The 23,499-nt window shown below is 40.5% G+C and overlaps 1 protein-coding gene across 2 annotated transcripts in view; it reads right to left on the bottom strand.

The window, feature by feature from the left end:
- The window catches only part of CHRM2 (cholinergic receptor muscarinic 2), a 170,529-nt gene that overhangs the window by 9,388 nt on the left and 137,642 nt on the right, over positions 1 to 23,499 (bottom strand). The gene's annotated exons all lie outside the window — the stretch shown is intronic.

Genomic DNA, 23,499 nt, shown 5'->3' with positions numbered 1-23,499 from the left:
GCCAGTAGCCTTTCAGGTCACAATTTTTATAGATCCCTGTATATACCTTTGACTCTTAAGGCACTGATTGATACACCATCTATGTATTTTTCTTCGTCACTAACAAAACACTGAATTCTGACTTCTGAGTCTTTGTAGCTCTACCATCCAACTCACTGCCTCAAACATAACTGGTGCTCAAAATGTTCGTTGAACTAATATAGGATCAACAATCGTTATTGTTAATTCAACCCCTGTTTACCTAATCAGTGGAATTATTTCAATAGCACTGCTTTTGGTCATTATTTATACAGTTGTTTATTCATGCAATTTACTTGAACAAAATAATTTCACTAATCCAATCATTATTCTAACGAGTCCTTATTAGATAATATAACAGTAAGATCAGAATTCTGACTTATTTATAAACTTACTTTTGTCTATTCATTAGATAAATTCATGGACAATTTTGGAAATGAGTTACATGTACATTTCAAAATGTTCATTTTTTAATACTCTGATTGAAACGTAACAAATATTTATTGTCCCAATATCTTTTTTGACACTTTAATTTATTCTTCACATTCATTCTAATAAAACATAGAGCAATATTTATGTTATTTAAAATATTTTTGGTGGCTTCCTCTGGAGAATTTTATATAGATGCAAAAATACTTAAAAATAAACTAGCTTGATCTCTTATTTTATGGAAATAAGGAACTATAAGAATGAATAAGGGATTTCTTTCTTGCCATAACTTGTGCTAATAACAATAACTATTATCATTCTAAAGCTTTATAATAACATAAAGCTGCAAGATTCTCACTTTACCTTTTTCATATTATTTATCAGGTCATTTGTTCTCGCCCCTCTTCCTTTCCCTTTGTATTGTTTACCATGAGCATGCTTTACATTTTCAACTAAAAAAAATATAACCTTGATAAAAAAAATAATGCTAGGGTTCTAAACATATGTTATCTCACTTAGTATTAACATATAAGCATATAAAATTATAGGACAGGTCTTATCCTCCCCTTTATCTTTAGAAGTAAACTCAGGCTATAAGAAGAGATTAGCAAATTGTCTCATTTTCAAGGCCAGTGAGTAAATGTTTGCAACTCAATTCAATGTCTTTACCCTTTGGTTGGATACTGTTTCTGTCCCATCTTGAGAACTATCCTTCATCCAATAGAGGATGCTAAGACAAATTCCACTTGTGTCCTGAAATGCTTACCCACGTAGAACATAGTAAATTTATACAGTATTAACATACTTAGTTGCTATCATATCCTCTAAACTTTTAGAGTTATTTGCTTGTTTATGACCCACTCCAGTATTCTTGCCGGGAAAATTCCATGGACAGAGGAGCCTGGTGGGCTGTAGTCCATGGGGGGTGCAAAAAGCTGGACATGACTGAGTGACTGAGCATGCACTAACGCTATATGTAAAAATGGAAAACACTTCACTCAGAAGCAAGCACAAGTATTGGAAGAACGGCATTCCTTTCTCCCCACATAACACACAAGCTAGCAAGTACTGTTCCTTTTCTATTAGAGAAAACAGCTTTCTTTTTTTGTAAAGCTCTAGGCATTTCTGTTATTTACATTTCTGTGAAAGTTTTTACCTCTGACGGGGCTTCATAAGATTTTATTAAAGCAACAGTTTTTATATCATTGATGAAATAACATTATCACAACAGACTAAACAATGGAGATGACCTTTAAAGGGCTCAATATCTTACTATGGCAAACATATAGTAATCCATTTGTATTTTACTATGTTAGTTTATGACGAAGTTCTGAAAGTACTACAAAACTTAGGAGAAGAAAATTTCTGTCCTTAGCTGCTTCACTACTTGAGTCCTCATATGTAGCAGTGAGGAATGTAGCATGGTTTAATATTATCTTGGCAAAGTTGTGGGTGCTAATCTCTGTTCTTATTAGCTATGTGTTTTTTGTGTTTTTTTTTTTTCCTCAAACAAGAATAAGAGCAATCCTATTTTTCTTCTAGACTTGGACAATGTCTCTGAACCCTGATCTATAAATGTTAAACATTAAATAAACACTATTAATATTTACAATTGTTAAATGAGTTTAAATTAAACACATTTCTTAACAGAAAATTGTGTGTGTTGGGGGGAATAGATTAAGAGAGAGGAGATGTGGGTTATAGTTGTACTGGTAATACTAAATTATCATTATCAATGATATTACGTTATTAATCATATTGAATTCAGCATGATTACTCTTCACAGCAACTCCTGAGATGATTATTATTTTCACTATAAATCTTTTCATAAATATTGAACTAAAGATCAAATAATTAAGAAAAAAACTGACATTCAAACCCAGAGTACCTGGCCGTAGACTCAGCTACAAATATTCCTTGCTTGTCTGGGAACAGTTTTACCTTTGGCCAGTGTGAAAGTGAAAGTGAAAGTAGCTCAGTGTGTCCGACAGTCCACAGAATTCTCCAGGCCAGAATACTGGAGTGGGTAATAACCTTTCCCTTCTCCAGGGAATCTTCCCAACCCAGCGATCAAACCCAGGTCTCCCGCATTGCAGGTGGATTCTTTACCAGCTGAGCCAAAAAGGAAGCTCAAGAATACTGGAGTGGGTAGCCTATCCCTTCTCCAGCGGGTCTTGCCCACCCAGGAATCGAACAGGGGTCTCCTGCATTGCAGGCAGATTCTTTATCAACTGAGCTATGAGGGACCAGTGTGAGCCCCCAAATTTATCACTTTGACCTGCCATAACTGATCCAAGTTTAAGTTGGGTCGTTGGCTTAGACAACAGAGGATCATCATGTCCAGGCCAATACTGTGACTTTGGATAGGAGATGTTCACAATAAAATAGAGTTATTAAGCGAGATTCTGCACATGAAACTATGTGACATTTAAGGTTTAGAACACTCTTTAAATGCATCATCACAAAAACATATCTACTCACAAAAGTTTTCACGGCAATTACATAGAAGTTCTAATACTGACAATCTTTTGGAACTCTTACAGAAAAAATGCTAATTTAAATGATTTTTTAAAAATTCCTAATGTATATTTGGATACGTAGTGGAAATCTTATGAAATAAATGGGGTTTTTCCCACACTGTGCTCGTCAGGCAAGATGCCTGATATGTAATGATTACGTCCATAGAGGCATCCACAATGTAATAAGTTAATAATAAACTTATTAATATATGAGTAATATAAATGCTAAAATTTTCTGCACATTATTTTAATTCTCACAATACTCTGAAAACAATATTCATCTTTTCCAGTTTTACATATGACAATGATCAGAGCTGGTAAGTACTAGGGCCACGGTTCAAATTTTGGTATCTCCTACGGTCACATTCTTTCTACTGTGTCATACCTGGAAAGTGAGGCTGATTTATTTAAAAAGCCTCCTAGAAGAATTCAAAAAGTTGGAAAAAATGGAGCCTGTGATTGACAACAAGTGGAATTCAGGTAAAGAAAATATGTAGTTGCATAAAAATTTCAGAGCAAGAATTCACATAAACTTGAATTTACAATTGTTTTTACTTATTTAGGGCTTCCCTGATGGCTCAGAGGTTAGAGCATCTGCCTACAATGTGGGAGACCTGGGTTTGATCCCTGGGTTGGGAAGATCCCCTGGAGAAGGAAATGGTAACCCACTCCACTATTCTTGCCTGGAGAATCCCATGGACGGAGGAGCCTGGTGGGCTACAGTTCAAGGGTTCGCAAAGAGTCAGACACGATTGAGTGACTTTACTCAAATACTTATTTAACTCTTACTTTTAAAATGTAATCTTAACGTATATACTTTTCATAGATTTCTAATTTCTTCTGCTATTTAAACACATTACCAAAAATGACAAAGCTTTCTAGGTTTTCACTGTCCCTTTCTTTCAGACATTGATCTCTAAGAAGCAGCCTAATCACTGAGCAAACACTAGGGATAAATACATCAGGTTCAGTAGTTAGTGCGGCCTGAAATTCCCTCAAGTCAGTGTGTAATAAGGCCCATTTTATTTTTTTAAATTGCATGTGTGCATGCGTGCTTGCTAAATTGCTTTAGTCATGTCTGACTCTGAGATCCCATGGACTGTAGCCTACCAGACTCCTCTGTCCTTGGGATTCTCCAGGCAAGAATACTGAAGCAGGTGGCCATGCCCTCCTCCAGGGGACCTTCCCGACCCAGAAATCAAACCCCCATCTCCTGCAGCTCCTACAGTTCAGGTAGATTCTTTACTGCTGTGCCACCAGGGAAGCCCTTTAAATTGCATACATGAGGGCCGAACTGTGAGGCTGTCATGGCTAACGCCATGACAGGCAGCCTAGATTAGGAGTAGGCCTGGTTTCCCGGGGTAACATAATTATCAGGCCACCTGGAGCCAGCCAATCAACATGTGCCTAGCAAGAAAAAGGGAACCTATCAGGGGAAAGCTGAAAGCCCACAAAGGACTGGGCCAACAAAAATTGCCTTGCAACTGTGTAACCAATCTGCTTGCGCCAACTACCCACTGCTTTTTGAATAATTGTACCCAATAAATACCCTAGAGAACTGGGGCTCGGGGCCTTTTTCGTCCGCACACCCTTGGTGAGGGCGGGAGGCCCTGGCTCGAGTCAGTAATAAATTTCCCTATTGCAAGTTGCATTGTCTCAGGGAGTCTTCTTTCCCGATCGGGGATTCGGACTATGGGCAGAACATTTAGGGGCTCGTCTGGGATCCCTTGACCGGGGAAGAATGCTCTTTGGAACAAAGGGGAAAAAAGACAGGTAATAGCACCGGTGCTCAGGCAGGTCTGGAAAGTCCAGTGTAAATCTGAGGCCCTGCTAGAAGGCAGGAAGGTGTCTGGCGTGAGGGAAAGCTTTCCATGAGGGAACGGATTGGCTGTTCTGGCCGGCGTAAGGCCGAGGCCAGCGAGCATGCTGGAAGGCAGCCGGCTCTGTGGGAAGGAGACCTCCTCTCCTAAGCCCGAATCTGGGGAATGGTGGATGCCATTCGGTAAGGTGACCCTTGTTCCAGAAGATAGGGAGACTCAGGGGGTTCCGCCCCCCAGTTCTGTGTTGTCGGCCTATGTGTGTCTGTCTATGTGCTTTTCTATGCCCTTTCGCGTCTGTATAACTGCCGGCATTGTCTCCTGTCTCGTTGTTCTCTGGTGTGTCGTTGTCTACTTCCTCCTATAAAGTCTTGGAGCCTCATTTCTGTTTGTGAGAGTTTCAGTGAACAGGCAGACAGTTGTCGGGGCAACTGATGAGTCCCGGCCAGGGCTACTCCCTGGCGGATTCTGAAGGCCTCCCAACAAGTCAGCCCCAGTAACGGGAGCTGGAGAGGGTGAAACTCTTTTCTTTTTCTCATATTCTAAACCGAGAATCTGGCCAAATAAAAACCCATCTGTGTGGGCACGGGACAGGCACTTAAGAGCCGATAGGGCGCCTGCCACTGGAAGACTCCCGTGAAAGGATAAGGGGGTCACGGAATGGGCTAGAAACCCTTAGGGTGCCCGCCCCCAACAAGAAAACTTCCGTGCAACGACTAAGGCACTCAAAATATTCCACGAAGCATACCACAAGCCCAGTCTCCGGGCCGCCACCACTCCCGATAGGATTTTTTGGTGGTAATTCTCGGTGACCTTCTTCTGACTCTCGCTATGGGGCAAGGAGAATCCACCCCACTCTCTTGCATGACCAATCATTTCTCGGATGTCAGGGCTAGAGCGTATGATCTGTCGCTACTGGTTACAAAGAGTAAATTAATAACCTTTTGCTCTGCAAAGTGGCCCGCCTTCCAAGTTGGATGGCCTCCAGAGGGAACTTTTCAACCTTCTATTATTCGGGCGGTGAAAGGGAAAATTATGGCTCCTGATCCCTGGGGCCACCCGGGCCAAGTCCCATATGTTATGGTCTGGCAAGATCTAGTAGAAGATCTGCCCAAATGGTTAAAACCTTTTGTTCACAAACTCCCTGATTCTCCTAATGTACAAGCCCTGGTTATGGAAACCCCCACTCCCCTAGAGTAAGCCGAGAAGAACAAGGGCCCAAAACCGGTCTTGCAGGAATCCTCGTACCCGAACCTGATTGACTTGGAGATGGAAATTAGGCCCCTGCCATATGCCCCTCCTCCGTTGCAGGTTCCCCTGGGGGGAGGAGCCCCCCCCCTCAATGAATCAGAAGGGATAAGGGAACCCCGACCCCGGAGAAGAAATAGAGGAAATAGGGGTGAGCAGGATCATGGGGACCCAGAGTTACCTTCATCTACTGTACAGGCACTCCCTGTCTGGGTGGGACCAGCTAACCCGGACGGAGAGCGAACCTATCAGTACTGGCCCTTTTCCACGAGTGATCTGTATAATTGGAAAACCCAAAATCCTCCTTTTTCGGAGAAACCCCGAGGCCTCATTGACCTCTTAGATTCCATTTTGTTCACTCATAACCCCACCTGGGATGATTGCCAGCAGCTGTTGCAGGTGCTCTTCACCACGGAAGAACGGGAGCGAATCCTGGCAGAGGCGCGGAAACGGGTCCTGGGGGTCGACGGGAGACCAACCGCCCAGCCTCATCTCGTGGACAAGGGGTTTCCTCTGTTGCGGCCCAACTGAGATTTTGAGAGAGTGGAAGGTAGGGAGCGTCTCTGAGTGTACCGCCAGACTCTAATGGCTGGCCTGTGGGCCGCAGCTAGGAAGCCGACAAATTTGGCTAAGGTAAATTTAGTAAGGCAAGAGCCCACTGAGAGCCCGTCAGCCTTCCTAGAGAGGCTAATGGAAGCCTTTAGGCAATACACACCCATGGACCCCCAGGCTGAGGAATCACGCGCTGCAGTTCTACTAGTGTTTGTGAATCAGGCAGCCCCAGATATTAGGAGGAAATTACAAAAGATAGAGGGGTTAGGAGAACAGACAATACAAGACTTACTGAAAGCAGATGAAAAGGTATTTAATAATAGGGAGACCCCAGAAGAAAGGGAGGAACGACTTCGTCGGGAGGAAAGGGAACTAGCTGAGAAGATCAGGAAAGAAGATAGGGAACATAGGGCGAAGGAAAACCGGAAGAACCAGAGAGAGCTAGCCAAGATTCTTTTTGCGGGGATGAAGGCCGGAACAGAATTGAGGGAGCCTCGAGGCCCCCAGATGGGAGAAACAGAGAGACCAAAAAGGCAGGCCCTAAAGAAAGATCAGTGCGCTTACTGCAAAGAACGGGGGCACTGGAAAAATGAGTGCCCTAAGAGGGACCTGAAGAGAGGAACAACCCAGAGAGAGAGAATTTCCCCTGGAACTCGAGTTCTATATGCGGGGGAAGACAGTGACTAGGGGAGTCAAGACTCGACACCCCTCCCCGAGTCCTGGGTAACCATACATGTGGAGGGGAAACCCGTTGGCTTCATGGTGGACACTGGCACCCAACACTCTGTTTTAAATCAAAAACTGGGACCAATGTCTAAGAAAACCAGCTTGGTGCAGGGAGCCATGGGGACAAAAAGATATTGTTGGACCATGGAACGGAAAGTAAATCTGGGGACCCACCAGGAGTCCCATTCGTTTTTGGTGATACCAGAATGCCCAGCCCCTCTACTTGGACGGGACTTGTTGACTAAAGTTAATGCTCAGATCCATTTTGACTCTGGGGGAATGTCAGTCACGGATGGACTTGGACAGCCGATACATGTCTTGTCTCTAGCTTTAAGAGATGAATACAGACTTTTTGTGCCTAAGCCCTCAGAGGTTATAGCACCAGATACACAACCGTGGGTCCACAAATACCCGTTGGCATGGGCAGAAGCAGCAGGAATGGGACTGGCTAAACAGAGACATCTGGTCGTCATCGAACTAAAAGCCGAGGCGACTCCTGTGAGGGTGAGGCAATACCCTATGAGCCAGGAGGCTCGGCGTGGGATCACTCCCCACATTCGATGGCTCATGGATGCCGGAATTCTCAAGCGGTGCCAATCCCCTTGGAACACCCCCTTACTACCGGTGAAGAAGCTAGGGAGTACAGATTACAGACCTGTCCAAGACCTACGAGAAGTCAACAAGCGGGTGAATGACATACACCCTACTGTCCCCAACCCATATACCCTCCTGAGCAGTCTGCTGCCTGAGTACACTTGGTACACTGTGTTGGACTTGAAAGATGCTTTTTTCAGCCGAACCCTGGCTGCCCAGAGCCAGGAGATATTTGCCTTTGAGTGGACTGAGGGGGAAGGCCAACCGGTAGTACAACTAACTTGGACCCGCCTCCCACAAGGGTTCAAAAACTCCCCTACCTTGTTTAATGAGGCTCTGAGTGAAGACCTCTATGAATATCGGACTCGCCACCCAGAGGTCATCCTGCTGCAATATGTGGATGACCTTATGTTGGCTGGAACCACAGAGGAGGCATGCAGCCGTGCCACCGGTCTTACAGACTCTAGGCACCTTGGGGTATAGTGCTAGTGCAAAGAAGGCGCAAATATCCCAGCAAGAGGTCACCTATTTGGGGTATAAGATCAGGCAGGGGCAAAGGTGGCTAACTCAGGCCATGAAGGAAACAATATTGCAGATACCAGAGCCCAAGACCCCCCGCCAGGTGAGAGAGTTTCTGGGGACTGTTGGATATTGTAGACTGTGGATCATGGGGTTTGCTGAGAAGGCCCAGCCCTTGTATGAGGGAAGTAAAGCGACCCCAAACTGGACTTGGACTGAGATAATATGGGCTGAGACACTTTCCCCAAACACGTCTGTGCAAAAAGCAGAATTGATTGCCCTAATACAGGCTCTGGAACAAGCAAAAGGGAAGAGAGTCACCATTTTTCCGGACAGCCGATATGCTTTTAGCACTGTCCATATTCAAGGTCCGATATACCAGGAAAGGGGATTTAGAACAGCGAAAGGAAAAGAAGTCAAGAATTTGCCCGAGATCCGCAGGCTCCTGAAAACTGTTCAACTGCCCCGGGCAATAGCAATTGTACATGTCCCCGGTCACCAGAAAGGAGAAGACCCTAGGGCACGGGGCAATCGGGCTGCTGATGCTGCCGCTCGAGAAGCCCACAATCCGTCCTGAGATAATTAAAAGTTGACTTTGACAATATCGGGCTTTCCTGGTGGCTCAGCTAGTAAAGAATATGCCTGCGATGTGGGAGACCTGGGTTCAGTCCCTGAGTTGAGAAGATCTCCTGGAGAAGGGAATGGCTACCCACTCCAGTATTCTGGCCTGGAGAATTCCATGGACTGTATAGTTCATGGGCTCACAAAAAGCTGGACACAATTTGAGTGACTTTCATTTCACTTGACAATATTATGCCTAGATATCTAGCTGTCAATAGAAAATAACCACAATTATTTAAAAAAACATGAAAAAATATAAGGATGATAAAATAAAATATCAGACTGTTATTAGAAACAAGACTATACTAGGAACAAGGAACTAATAGATAGTCTAGGAGTTGTTTTTGTTTAGTAAGTCATTTCTGACTCTTATGACCCCATGGACTGTAGCCTGCCAGGCTCCCCTGCCCATGGGATTTTCCAGGCTAGAACAGGAATATGTTGCAATTTCCTTCTCCAGGGTCTTCCTGACCCAGGGATCAAACCTGTGTCTCCTACATTGGCAAGCAAGTTCTTTACTCTAAGCCACCAGGGATTCTAGGAGACTACTTAAACTATTTAAACTGATTATCTCTTCACTGTCTTAAGAATGAAATGCTAATATAATACCATGTTATCACCAATTAGATTTAGAAAAGGATTTAGAAAAGGCAGAGGAACCAGAGATCAAATTGCCAACATCCACTGGATCATTGAAAAAGCAAGAAAGTTCCAGAAAAACACCTACTTCTGCTTTATTGACTACACTGAAGCATTTGACTCTGTGGATCACAACAAACTGTGGAAAATTCTTCAAGAGATGGGAATACCAGACCACCTTACCTGCCTCCTGAGAAACCCGTATGCAGGTCAAGAAGCAGCAGTTAGAACTGGATACGGGACAACAGATTGGTTCCAAATCAGGAAAGGAGTACCTTAAGGCTGTATATTCTCACCTGGCTTATTTAACTTCTATGCAGAGTATATCATGTGAAATGCCAGACTGGATGAAGCACAAGCTGGAATCAAGATTACCGGGAGAAGTATCAATAACCACAGATACACAGACGACACCACCCTTATAGCAGAAAGTGAAGAAGAACTAAAGAACCTCTTGATGAAAGTGAAAGAGGAGAGTGAAAAAGCTGGCTTAAAACTCAACATTCAGAAAACGAAGATCATGGCATCCAATCCTATCACTTCATGGCAAATAGATAGGGATGCAATGGAAACAGTGAGAGACTATTTTTTTGGGCTCCAAAATCACTGCAGATGGTGACTGCAGCTATGAAATTAAAAGATGCTTGCTCCTTGGAAGAAAAGCTATTACCAACCTACACAGAACATTAAAAAACAGAGACATTACTTTGCCAACAAACGTCCATCTAGTAAAAGCTATGGTTTTTCCAGTAGTCATATATGGATGTGAGAGTTGGACTAGAAAGAAAGCTGAGTGCCGAAGAAATGATGTTTTTGAACTGTGGTGTTGGAGAAGACTCTTGAGAGTCCCTTGGACTGCAAGGAGATCCAACCAGTCCATCCTAAAGGAAATCAGTCTTGAATACTCACTGGAAGGACTGATGCTGAAGCTGAAACTCCAAACCTTTGACCCTCTGATGGGAAGAACTGACTCATTGGAGAAGACCCTGATGCTGGGAAGGATAGAAGGTGGGAGAAGGGGCTGACAGAGAATAAGATGGTTGGATGGCATCACTCAAAGGATGTGAGTTTGAGCAAGCTCCAGGAGTTGATGATAGACAGGGAAGCCTGTCATGCTGCAGTCCATGGGGTTGCAGAGTTAGACACAGCTGAGCGACTGAACTCAACTGTATAACCAATTAAAAAGAAAATGAAGCTTGTTTATTTTTAATTTTATATTAGTATATATTTCTAAATGAATATCTTATATTGTATAATAATCTGATGAATTTAATTTCAACTGCAATTTCCCTGACATAAAGAATGACCGCTGAATATATAGTATATACTCTGTTTTAGATCTTCCACACTTTCCACTAGTTCCACTAAAGTTTAAAACCTTTGGGACAGCAATTTAATAGGCCTGAAATTATTCATACATCAATGAACAATCACTCTGGCTAAACATAGTGTTAGAGAGAAAAATAATGAAAAGAGAATTGGGGAGAAACTTTTTAAGGAAGTCTTGGGAAACAAAGTCCCTTTTCTCTAAAGAAAGGTTTCAACGTACAGGGCTTTGATACTGATGCAGCAGATGATAAAATTTGCAGATACTGTGATGATGCTTACAAATCCTGAAAGTCTTTCAATTTTACTTAAAGGAAAAGAAGAGTTCTTTCCAGAGACAGTGTGGCTCTGCTAGCTGATAATGTTGACATTCCACACTCTGGTACTTTGCTGGCATCAGGGAGAAGGAGAGTAAATTTCCACTTCTTTCCCTTTAATCAGGTTTTCTTTCAAGTGACACATAGCCATCAATACACATATTGAGAGATTTTTAGGAGCTCCTGAATCACTACATGAGCAGCTGTAGTGGGAGTGGTGGCAGCCCTGTAGGAAACCAGAGCTTTCTCTGCTTCTTTCTTGACTCTAAAACATCTTACTGAATTTCTGTTACGAAGAGATCTTCATTTGCCTTCAAGGGCTGTGGAGGATCGAAGTGAAGGAGTAATGCGTGACCAAACAAAAAAATAGAACACATTCTTTTCCACAAAGAGTTTATAACCTAGAGGACACACAAAATGCTGATGAAATATCCAGTTACCTAAAACATCCCTGGATTAAAACAATGACAAGTGACAGGGCTAAGAATCCATGTAGAAAATTATAGAAGGCTTCCTGGAAACCTCTCCTAATATTTCTATCTCCCTTTTACTTCTCTCTTTTTTTTTTCCTTTCCTTCACCATTTGCTTTGTGTGACATTTTTTTTTTTTTTAATTGTGTTCTCAAGATTGTGCATGATATTTCTCAGCAAAGTACAATGTGTTTTGGTGGATATCCACCCCAGTGCATCAGGCCTGACCACCTGCAGGTTCAGAAACACAAAATAAAACTTAGCCATTGACTCACCTACACTGAGCTTTTAATTATATCTGAAAAGACGTGTTGAAAGTATTCTGAAAGCAATGTGTAGAGTTTTTCTCATTTAGAAAACTGCAGCACAGTATTGCAGACTTTACCGGATATGCATTATGTAAAATATTTTTAAAAAGAAAGTCTCACTTAAAACATTGCATTTATCAAGCCTTAAGTTTCGTGTACTTCATTGGATGTAAGGTGAACTTTCATTTAAAAAAAGGAAAAAAAAAACGTAAAAGCAAATGGTAAATAAGCATGAAAGTGGCTGAAACAGCAATTTGATCCCCACATTAGTACAAATACTAAAGAATTCATGAATTTTTTCAGTGTGAAAATCTTAAAGAATTTCTAAGTCCTTATTACAATGTAAACATGTTTGCAGTTTTGGCTGCCTGTCAAAAATAATACTATTCTTAGTGATGCTGGAACAAACTTCCATTCCCTGTTTGCCAAGCTATCTCCTGTCTTCTTCAAAACACATTCTAAACAGCACTTACTCTAGAAAAATGTCATGACTAAGAGGGAAAGAGAGCTAACAATGATTTAACTAGTACTCTTGTCCTTGTTTCCACGTCTGTGGCTCCTTTTAGTTATCTTTTTTTTTTTTAACACAACACACCTCCTGCCAAAAGGAAAAAGCAGTCTGGATAATTATAAACAAAGTACAATTTGGAATAGATCATCCTTTTGACTTTTTTAAATGAAATTCCATCTGAATAAGTACTCCAGCCCCCTTCCTTTTCTGTACCAGGAATTTGACTGAACTCCAACATTGATGATCAACATCATTCAGTAAACAGGGCGCACAAAATAGTGTGTTCTAAACCAAACTTCAGCGAAAGTGGAGAAAGCCCTCTCTCTAAAGGCTGCTATGTCCTCACAAGGACAAGAAGTAAAAGGAAAAATGGAAGCAATTCGTGAAGAGCTACTGAAAGTTGTACATGATTAGGCAGCTGTATTTGAATTGATGCCTGTGTCTTTCTTACCATCTTGAGAAGTTGGAAATTTGTATAGTCGGCTTTCTGTATTTTGTTTTGTCTTTTCCTAGTCGGCAGGCTGCTGGTTTAATAACTCTAAATTAGTTAATTCATTGCTTGAATTAAACATGTGAATCAGATTTTCAGAGGGATTGAGGCTTGTTATGACTCTGATAGAAAATTCTAGATTGAAAGCTGTTGTTCTAGAGAAGCTGAGCAATTTCAAACAATGCATCCCTTTAGAGATTCTTTTCAATGGTGCACGTGCCTTCTATTGAAAGCTGAGACTGAGCACAAGCTCAAGGCAACACGGAACTTTGGACAGAACTCAAGGACAGCTTTGAAGAGAGGAATGACAATTAGTCAGTCTCAGGGAGAAGTTAAAAAGTGAGTTAACAGTTTCCTCTGAAGAAAAACTGAAATTGTTAAGAATAAATGGGATTAGAGAGGATTAGGAGGTACAGGAAGAAGTGAAATTTCTTCTGACTATAAATAAAATGCAAATTTAGATAAGACACTTATGAAAGGTAAGTGGAGAAAAGGACACTTAGTTGTATTTAGGAATCTAGTATTTATTTTAAGCATATCTCTACTTAAGGTTGCACTGCTTATGGAAAGAAAAAAACAGTTACTGCATGCATTGCTCTTTTCATAAAAATACACATATGAAAAGTAAAGGTAAGTGGATTATATTTTACAGACAAAATTTTCTTGGCTATAACCTCTGAAAACAAATGCACCCACAGTGTAAGCTTAACTGACATCATCATTCCTCTGGTACTAAAACCTAGAACAGATACAGAGTCCAAGAGAACAAAGGACTCCAAAAGGTTGACTCTTGGGTTTTCTAACTTTTCAATGACAGAAATGACACAGGCCTCATATACTGATGATTCATACCAGATTCAATAAAGCTATAAAAATAAAGTAGTAACGAAGTGTAGAGAGTAATGGGCAGCAACTATTTTTATTGTTTGCAATCGAAATATAAAATGATTGTTTCCTCAGAGTCTGATTGCAGCCTATTTCTAGAACGGATCAAAATGACCACAGTATTATCCCACTAAAATGTGAAAAATGAGAGCATGAAGCAGATTAAAATCTTTACTAAATGATCTAATGCCAATTGAGATGAGGAAACATAAAAAGCTACATCAACTCAGCAAGGATTTTTTGTATCCAAAGCACTAATTTAGAGTTAAAATAAAGCAAATTGGCCAGAGAGAATGAAGAACTTTATGTGGTAAATCAGGACAGTCAATTCTCCTACCTGATTAAAATGAAACCACTTTCTTGGTGATAACTATAGGCGGAATCATGACATAATTTACTATACATGATACATGTGTCACACAGGTCAACACATGCTGTCTTAAATCTCTATTCCCCCAATCCCACCCCTCTTCTTCTCCCAACACCATAAATTCAAGCCCAACTATATATTTAAATTTCCTAACTCCCAATTCTTCAAGATAGGCTTCAACACTATGTGAACTAAGAACTTTCAAATGTTCAAGCTGGATTTAGAAAACGCAGAGGAACCAGAAATCAATTGCCAACATCTGTTGGATCATAGGAAAAGCCAGATAGTTTCAGAAAAACATCTACCTCCACTTCACTGATTACACTAAAGTCTTTGATTGTGTGGATCACAACAAACCGTGGAAAATTCTTAAAGAGATGGGAATACCAGACCACCTTACTGCCTCCTGAGAAATCTGAATTCAGGTCAAGAGGTTAACAGTTAGAACCGGACATGGACCAACCAACTGGTTCCAAACTGGGAAAGGAGGATGCCAAGACTGTATATTGTCACCCTGCTTATTTAACTTCTATGCAGAGTACATCATGTAAAATGCCAGGCTGGATGAAGCATAAGCTAGAATCAAGATTCCTGGGAAAAATATCAATAACCTCACATATGCAGGTGACACCACCCTTATGGCAGAAAGCAAAGAGAAACTAAAGAGCCTGTTGATGAAAGTAAATGAGGAGAGTGAAAAGTTGGCTTAAAACTCAACATTCAAAAAACGGAGATCACGACATCTGGTTCCAACCCTTCATGGCAAATAGATGGCGAGACAATGGAAAAAGTGAGAGACTGTATTTTCTTGGGCTCAAAATCACTGCAGATGGTGACCTCAGCCTTAAAATTAAAAGATGCTTGCTCCTTGGAAGAAAAGCTATGGCAAACCTAGACAGCATATTAAAAAGCACAGACATTACTTTGCCGACAAATGTCCATATAGTCAAAGCTATGGTTTTTGCAGTAGTCCTGTATGGCTATGAGAGTTGGGCCATATAGAAAGCTGAATGCCAAAGAATTGATGCTTTTGAACTGTGGTGTTGGAGAAGACTGTTGAGAGTCCCTTGGATAGAAAGGAGATCAAACTAGTCAATCCTAAAGGAAATCAATCCTGAATATTCATTGGAAGGACTGATGCTGAAGCTGAAGCTCCAATACTTTGGCCAAAAATGTTGCAAAGAACTGACTCATTGAAAAAGACCCTGATGCTGGGAAAGATTGAAGGCAGGAGAAGGGAATGATGGAGGATGAGATGGTTGGATGGCATCACTGACTCGATGGACATGAGTTCGATCAAGCTCCAGGAGTCGGTGATGCATAGGCGTGCTGCAGTCCATGGGGTCGCAAAGAGCCAGACTGAGTAACTGAACTGAACTCCTCACCTTCAGACTCTCCAAACACTGAAAAATCAGAAGTCTTATTCAGAGGGAGCTAGAATTATAGGGCCTAACCATTCCTTTCCCCCAAGAAGCAATTTCCATGTTGACCAAACCCAGTACGAAGGCTATGACAAAAATAACACCTATTTTCTCAAACTATACCATCTTGGCTAATCATTACCCTCAACACAATTTATATGCCTTTATCCCTACTATGTTAGTAAAAAGGTAGTTAACTTTGAGCAGTATATGTTATAGTGGTATTTACATACAATGTCTGGACCTAAATAATGCATGAGAAGGGAAGACTGTCAAATAAACTGCAAATGAATTGAGACTCATGCATAAGTCTGCTAGGCAGCATGCTCTGTCCTTCAAGCACAATTGTACCATCGGCAAAGCAGGTTTAGCTTGCGCTGTCTGATGAGATAGGATTACGCATAGTTGGACCTCTAAGAGAACATGTTAGAAGAGGGTTCCTTAGGTAATTAACTCATTTCTGAAACATTGTCAAATCAATGGAAATAGGAAGCTATGAGAAGCTGCCCTCGATTCCTTCCTTTAACCAAGTATGTGCCAGTTGTCAGTGCATTAGCTGAAGAAGAATGGATACTGATCCCTTGAAGAACAAGTGAAAGAATGTCTCTGCTCTGAAAATGCTACTAGTCTAAGAAAATTTTCTCATAATGTGTCACTTCCTCTTGAGGGAGAGAGCAGCAAAGACCCACTGGGCCTAGATATCCTTCTAGGAGATGTGCTGGCAAAGGGCTGGCCTCCTTGCTCCCTCAGGGTGGTCTAGCTTTCTTTCTGTGGCTTTTATACTCAGATAACCATGATGGGCTTCTGGATGCAGGAGATAAACCGGAGACTGAAAACTATCTCTGCTAGTTTCTAGCTGTCTGAATTTAAATGTGTAGAGCGACATGGTCACATGCTTTGTGAACATGTATAAAATGAACCTGTGACTTACATTTACCACATTCTCTAAATGCTGTTTAAAAAAAACACTATTTTTAAAATTTAACTCAGCAGTTCTGCTAATTGAATGAGAATACTTTCTAACAACAAAACAAAAATAGAGTATTCATTCTGCCAAATGCTAGTTTTCTTGAGTTTTTCTAGGCCTTTTATTGTTTACCCATGCTATTTCTTGTGAATTCTTCAAAATCTTTATGAAATCACTTATGTGTTCCATGTTGATTCACTCTGTCCCTCATCCATCTTTTCTCCAGTGAGGATCCCAAGTAAGAGACAGCACAGGTTGTCTGAGGGATGATCCCGAGGGGCCAATTTCTCAATCTCTAGTGCATGCTATTCCTCTCCCATGACTAGCCAGAAATAAAGTGAAGTGTCCGACTCTTTGCAACCCCTTGGACTGTAGCCTACCAGGCTCCTCTGTCTATGGAATTTTCCAGGCAAGAGTACTGGAGTGGGTTGCCATTTCCTTCTCCAGGGGATCTTCCCAACCCAGGAATTGCAGGCAGACGCTATAATATCTGAGCCACCAGGGCCTTGCTAGAAATAAGAAACTTTATTTACGTTATGATTACTATATACAAAACATTTATTTAGAAATGTTTTGACAGACAGACACAGCCTCATCATCTTGAAATCCAGAGGTCATGAATAGGTAAGAGCTGACCTCCCATAGCAAGATGAGAGCTTGGGACCTACTGCACTGACAGTCTTTGGGGAGTGAGACGGCTCACCGCAACCTGCCGAGAAGCACCCCCCCCCCAGTCTGCCGGGTGTACGTCCCATCCCATCCTTACTCTGTCCCATCCCATCCTTACTCTGGGTGTGACGTCTATGTGTCTCTCAATCCGTCTCCACTCTGGTTCATGGTTGGCTGTCGGAATGGAAACATTGTGTCCAAGTGTTCCATGGAAAGACTCATTTGCAGGCAGCCTCTCAGAGTCTGCTCTCCACAATAAAACATCCCCAGCCCTGTGTCTGCATTCAGGAATGTAACTTGCGAGCAGCCTGCAGCTGCGTCTTCCCTTGTTTGGTTCTTTCAGAGCCCACTAGAAAGCGGAAAGGTGATCGCTTGACTCAATTTGCTACGAGTTGTGTTTTCTTTCTCTTTTTAGTATTGTTATTAAAATAACAAATGACAGTGCACAAAGCAGAAAGTCACACTGGCGTGGCCCTCTCTAAGGGAAAAGGGAGGGAAGACAAAGTATCCAGACTACAGAAATACTCAAAAGAGGCATGTTGGGGGACAGGGACTGTGAAATGGAATGGGGTGAATTTTCAATAGTTTTGGCACAATAACTAGTACACCCTCAGATTTCCAAACTGTGTTTTAAAAGAAAGATTGGGGGCCACTTGAATAAAGCTTAATTTCTGTTTACATATAATTCCAAGTTTGATAACCAAGTTTTTAAGAGCCGACTATTGCTAGCTTTTTTCTTACTATAAACTACATATTCTTACTCAACTGAAAACAAACCTTGAAAAGGCCACTTTAAAAGACTCAGTGGATTTACAGAACCCAAATAAAATTCTCACATGTTGAGGTTAAGTAAGAAAAATAAGAATCATGTTCAAGAAAATGGTAATAAAGTGGAAGCTGAGTATAAAAGCCAGAGAATGAGAAATCATTCAGTGTAGTATTGTACATGGCCAGGGTTTGGATAGATAAGAGCAACAAAACAGACTCCTATTTGGTATCTCAGGGGTAAAGCAAAGGGAAAAAAAAGAAGATGATTTCAAAGAAAGAGATTAGGGAAGTCTTCGAAAATATTTTGTTTAGATGCTTAAAAAAAGGATGACAAGTTGAAAAGAAGAAAATCTTGGTGATTGAGGGTCTAAACAATTAAGAACAACCAATTCCATTGGTGAAGCAAGAGCTTAAGAAAGCAGAAAAGAATGGTATATGGGCAATATGAAGAGAGAACGGCCCCAGACTTAGTACTGCAAAAAGGAGAGAAGGGTTAAGGAACAGAATAGATTCCATCAGTTTTGGGGATGTCGAGGAATTGGGCATTTGAGAAACTTTCAAAAAGCTATCTATGGAGTATGAGAAAGGTGGGGTATGGCAGAGGACCTGAGGAGTACCCAGACTGATAAATGAAGACTCCATAACAGTGAAGACCACTTATGTTAGATATTATAATAAACTATTGATAATGTTGATCAAGCTGGTATCATGAAATGTCATTGACTAGGATATATAACTGGATTTCAATTTCAAGTTGATTTTTCTCATTGCCTCTGTCTCCGACTTCAGCCCTGGCTGAGCCTAGCCTTCCAATCATAATTTGAATATCTTCCCTTTGACAATCCAAAATTCCAATCTGGACACATAAGCCCATTCTAAAGTTTTAGTAAGCTTCTAAATTCTACAAGAGTAAGTTTTCTCAATGCTTATGTAGTGAAAATACCCTCTCAGCAGATCTATTTCAAGAATTAAATAACACAAAGGAATTTAAACCAAGCATACTAGCCAAGGATCCTCAACATTCATCTACAGGCATAAATAAAATCCTCCCTGGTGGCTCAGTGGTAAAGAATCCATTTGTAATGCAGGAGATATGTGTTTGATCCCTGGGTCAGGAAGATTCCCTGGAGAAGGAAATGGCAACCCATTCAAATATCCTTGCCTGGGAAATCCCATGGACAGAGAAGCCTGGTGGGCTACAGTTCAAGGGGTCACAAAAGAGTCAGACAGAATTTAGCTATTAAACAATGAAAACAATAATTAAAAGCTTAAAGTCAGCTTTGATTAGGTTGGGAGCAAAGGTGAAAAGATAATTACTTTCATAGTTTGCAAAATTACCAAAAGTACAATAGGTCTGTTGGAACTGTTGATTAACTACTTTCTGTTATTTAGAAAGTATATTCTTGAACTTTCTAAGCTCACATGAATTGCATAGTTTCTCTTGTGCTCAGCTGGTAAAGAATCCGCCTGCAATGTGGGAGACCTGTGTTTGACCCCTGGATTGGGAAGATCCCCTGGAGAAGGGAAAGGCTACCCACTCCAGTATTCTGGCCTTGAGAATTACATGTAGTCCATGGGGTCGCAAAAAGTTGGACACGACTGAGCGGCTTTCATTTTCACTTTCTTTCCTCTACTTATCCATATGAGGACAATTTTCATGAAATCACAACCTCTCTCAAATAATCACCATTGATTACTGAATTCTACAAATCTGTAATAAGTAAATTTGCTAATAATTGTTTCTTGTTCACTAACATGAACCAGAAAATGATCTTAAGTTGTCAGATAGTAGCAGTGTACATATTAGAAAGGCAGTCTGTGCTATGTATTCTCTTTACATATCCTGTTATATAGAGCAAATGGCACCAGCTATGAATACACAGAGCAAAAATGTGCCATGTGTTATGTATGACTGTGTGTGTGTGCTCACTTGCTCCAGTTGTGTCTGACTCTTTGCAGCCCTATGGACTGTAACCTGCCAGGCTCCTCCGTCCGTGGGATTCTCCGGGCAAGAATACTGGAGTGGGCTGCCATGCTCTTCTCCAGGGGAGCTTCCCAACCCAGGGATAAAACCCATGTATCCCATGTCTCCTACATTGCAGGTGGAGTCTTTACCTCTGAGCCACCTGTAAATCCACCATTTACTATTCATGCGTTTTGGAAGAATAATAAGCAGTAAGTGGCTTTATTAATAATGACTCAAATGTTTTCCATTTTATGCTATATGATGAAAAATAAATACATGACAAAGAAAAGACGGATATAAATAAAAAATAGTGTGAACTGTATAGTTTAATGACCAAATTAAACAAACCTAACATGTGACATCAGCCTTGGCTCAAAATTATCAATTTATCTGAGTGAGGGTCTCCTCTAACTTTAAGATTTGCTACTGTCTGATATTGGCAGCTGACTGAGGAAACGCCCTTGCAGCCCTCACTTTCACCCCAAAACCCCCTGTTTTACTCCCTTTTAGCTGTCCGTCGGCTGGTCCTGTTGTACTCTCCTGAGTCACTATGTGTGTGCTTTCTTATCTTAGTTTAGGAACTTGGGGGACACTCTCTGGGAGGGGTTTCTGTTTTGAATCTGCTTCATCTCAAAAGAAAAATTTTCAGTTATGTATGATGACATCTATTTCAGGAATCCAAGCCAACCAACTGTAGACACATAACCACTCCACTCATGCCATTTCACATATTGATCTCTTTGTCTTTAAACAGCAGTGTTGGTCTAAACTCACGCAAAGAGCAGGGGTCTAGGATGTTAAATTATCTGCAGGCTCCTTTAGGAGATAGTACTTGCCTCCCTGAATTTGATTTTTGTCCTCTGTGCAGTGAGAATGTTCAACTCCAATGTCTCTTTCAGCTTAAATGCACTGTAGGACTCTAACTTTATTTTAATTTTCTTAGGATCCATATGGTGATGACTGGGAGGTCAGAAAGGATCGTCAGTGGCTTTGGCCTTAGATCTATATTTTCCTTACTATTGTACTGCATGTAACTATAGAGAGAAAACTGATTTGTCTTGAGTTTATAATATTTTGTTTTTGCTGTACTTATTGAAGAGGCCTCTGCTCTGCGTCAGCTGGTTTTGTCTCTATCACCATGCCTTCCACCCCCAACATCCTGGTACATCTCAGCTTCCCTCTGTGACTTTTCATCCATGCAAGCTTGAAAATTAGATTCAAATTGCTATCTGTATCTTCATTTCACTCTCAATATTGAAAAAATATAAGCATGAGCTAATTCTCTCGATCTAGCTCCATATTTACCTACTAACTCATTAAAAAAAAAAAAGTGGCTTTAGCACTAGAGCAAGAGATCATGTATTAGGGAAGGAAAGCAATTTACTTGGCAAGTTTATTTGTGTATTCTCTCCAATGTCAGAGCAAAGGTTTGTCCTTGGGATAAGGGTATTTTCTCCCATAGTCTGGTCTCTCTAGCTGTCTGATTCCTCAAGTAACTGACACCTCTGTGCTGGGGATTTCATCCTGGACTGACTTAGTGGACAGACTAGAAACTATCACTCAGTGACTTACATGCTGCTTTTATAGTATCATTATAATTATTGTCTAAATATCCCAGCAACAAAGAAGGGAAGTGAGAGGATGGCTCTTAGAAAGGGTCTCTTTGAGATATGTAGCACTTTGCAGAGGGTAAGGAAGGGTATTTTGACAATTTCCATTGGAGAAATCTAAACAAAAGCATGAAATCAGACAAGAATCAATTGGCTCTTTTATTGTGTTTTGTATTATATACAGCAGAATTCAGTGCCAACGATTTCTGCATCATCTCAACTAATGGTGTGGTTTTCTTTTTTACTTTACAAATACATGAGATTTATTTAAGATATATTTTCCTTTGCTTACAGACTTCCCTCTGCCCTTGGATATTAAAAATGTAAAAATTATTATGAATTTTCTTTCAGATTTTAAAATTAGTACATTAGAAATGTAAAGCAAAAGAAAAAAAGATTTTGAATTATTCATACATGACAAATAAGAGCTATTATCTTCCTTACCTGACCATTCAACAATAATTTTCTTCTGCCTAAATTCAAGGGATAAAATAGTGAATAACGTTGACTTGTTTCTTGTTGCCAAAGACCTTACACAAAAGTGCCTGTGAAGTTTTAGAAATCTATTGAAATTTTGTTGTATATCTTCCTATATGCACACACATGAATGTGCAATGAATATATTCACCCATACACACACTTAATTTTAAAAGTTTCAGATCACATGGCAGAGGTCAGTTCACTATCTCAGCGGGGCAAGGTAGGGAACTGGAAGAGTGAGAAAAGCATGTTCCTGGCTGGTGGGCCTTGCGGGGAAAGAGAGGAGAACTTCTACTGTCCAGTCCCAGTTGAGGTTGAAATGTGGTCACAATATTGTTAGGTGTTCAGAATTGCAAAGATACACTGGAAATCTGGATTCTTATGTGTGTTCTCCTAATTTACAAATCTTGACTCAATGTTATAAAATACTGAGAAGCAAGCAAAACAAGTCTGTTGTGTGGACAGATTTGGCTTCTAGGCCCCTACTCTATGACCTTTGACATTGACTTGTTGATAAAATTTTCAAATATAGATAATAATGGACTTTAGGCAGCTTTTTAATGCAGCATTCTAGTGGGTACATAATATTTAGTTTTGTGGTGATATTATGATTTAATTGAACAATCTTTTATTTGTGACATTTAGGTCCTTTTCAATTTTACACTCTAGTATACAATGGTGAAATGAGGTTTCATGTACATTTTTTTTCTTTTATAGATTGCTAATTGCTTACTTAGGATAAACTCCTAAAAGTTGGATCATTGGTCAAAATGATCTACACTTGCTGTTTTTGATAGTAAAATCCCACCAGCAATTGATGACTATGTTACTTTCCTACAGTTGTTTACAAAAATAAGAATTATCATTAAAATAACTTTGCAAACCAGGTAATAAAATATTCTATTAGTTTGAAGTTTTAGCTGTATGGACTATATGGAATATATACATGGCCTATACTTTAGAATAAGGTATGAAGATATGTAATATTGATATTTTCCCCAAAGAGTTAAAAAAATCACTCTAGGAACATTTATTAAATAACTTACACTTTAAAAAACAAAACAAAACAAACTTACACTTTCTCTGCAGATTTGAAAAGTTAATTCTGCAATCTACTAAATAGTTCCATAAATTCAGATCTATTTCCAGGCTTTCCATTCTATCCCATTATTTTATCCAATTTATCTTTGTACCAATAATATTAATTTTCCTATTTTAATTTTATAATATATTTAGGCGCTCTAATTATAAGTCATTT

This window comes from Cervus elaphus, chromosome 18 (genome assembly GCF_910594005.1).
Source record: "Cervus elaphus chromosome 18, mCerEla1.1, whole genome shotgun sequence".
NCBI lineage: Eukaryota > Metazoa > Chordata > Mammalia > Artiodactyla > Cervidae > Cervus > Cervus elaphus.
Note: the sequence above shows the minus strand (reverse complement) of the source record. Positions and strands in the feature narration are given on the sequence as shown.